Consider the following 1,296-nt stretch of genomic DNA (forward strand, 5'->3'; position numbering starts at 1 on the left):
AAGGCAGCTCAGCTAATCTGTTGACGTTTCCAGACTAATGTGGTTCAATTCTCTGTGCTACTTCCCTTTTTCCCTGAGCGAGCTTGAGGAGACCTCTCGACCGCTGAGGCCTCCTGTGGAATAGAGATAGAGTTGCTATTTGCAAAATGTCCTTTTTAAGGTTTGATTTATAGCTACTAGGGCCCCTCTTATCTCTGCTTACTATTTGATAAGAAATAATTATGTCAACAGACACACAGTAATGTGTGCGATGTCACACACACGTGCTCACACACACACACACAGACACTTTTCATGTACTTCCAACCACTGTTATCTTTACTTGCAAGGTCTTCATACATTTTTCAAAGAAAACACGTGACATATCAGACTTAAAATATGTTTAGACGGCATTCGTAGCCTACCGTCTCACACCACTGAGAGGAGAATAAGTTGCTGCCCTTGCAGCGCTGCTCGGGCTGAATATCATGAGGTCAGTGATCTTAATGTTTGTTCCATTTAATTTGCGGACTGTTTTCGCAAGACATGCAAAGCGTAAACAATGCGCAGCTGTCTTGAAACGTAATCTTGCGTGTGTTTGTTGTTGCTGCGGACCAGTGCGCCTCCACAGCCTTTAATAGGTTTAACCTCCCAATGAAGCAGAATGGAAGTGGACGCATAATGCTCCCTCTGTGTCTGACATTCCTACAGGCATTGTTCAGTTATCACCGCTGCTGTGCTGGGAGTGTGTGCGCGGGTCCACCCATCAAGACAGACCTTGCTTGGACCGGCGCTAGCAGCCTGCTACAGGACGAGAAATAAAACAGCATTTATAAAGAAAATTAACATTTAATGGGGGAGGGGTCTATCTTTAGCATGGATCAACCAACCCGTACGTGCATAAAGTAACACCCTTTTGACGCGCTGTCCAGGTTCACAACTTTCTCTCCCAGTGTGAAAAGTATCGCAAACTTTCACAGATGCTTTCCTGTGATCCGTCGGCTTCACTTAAAGTTTATTAACTCGGTTTTTGGATTTGAATAGATTAGGCGCTTTTTTCCCTCCGCACTCCCCTGTCTTTCAAGAACACAATTGATAATGTGTTTTCAATTACTCCCAGGAATAGGACGCTCGCTCGCGCGTTCCGCCGCTCGCAGGCGCGCGTGACGTCAAGCGCAGACAGCGGTCCTCCTCTGTGCAGGAGAGCGGTACTTCTCCGCGGCTGTGGCAAGAGAGCTGGACAGCGGGAAGCAGAAGGGGACACCTAACTTTTTTTCCTGCTGAAATTCCATCACTGAAATACTTTCGGAGGACTAA

General features: G+C 46.5%; 1 protein-coding gene across 1 annotated transcript in view; it reads left to right on the top strand.

Moving 5' to 3' along the window:
* Positions 1–848: 848 nt before the first annotated feature.
* The window catches only part of lpar1 (lysophosphatidic acid receptor 1), a 32,046-nt gene continuing 31,598 nt past the window's right edge, over positions 849–1,296 (top strand). Inside the window, exon 1 of the mRNA XM_076283924.1 lies at positions 849–1,296. This exon is cut by the window's right edge and continues 192 nt beyond it. The gene's annotated coding sequence lies outside the window, so the exon portion shown is untranslated.

Source organism: Alosa pseudoharengus, unplaced genomic scaffold, assembly GCF_046254945.1.
Source record: "Alosa pseudoharengus isolate Yale_2024_CS ecotype anadromous, Long Island Sound unplaced genomic scaffold, YU_APseudo_1.1 YU_APseudo_1.1_scf_14, whole genome shotgun sequence".
Lineage (NCBI taxonomy): Eukaryota > Metazoa > Chordata > Actinopteri > Clupeiformes > Clupeidae > Alosa > Alosa pseudoharengus.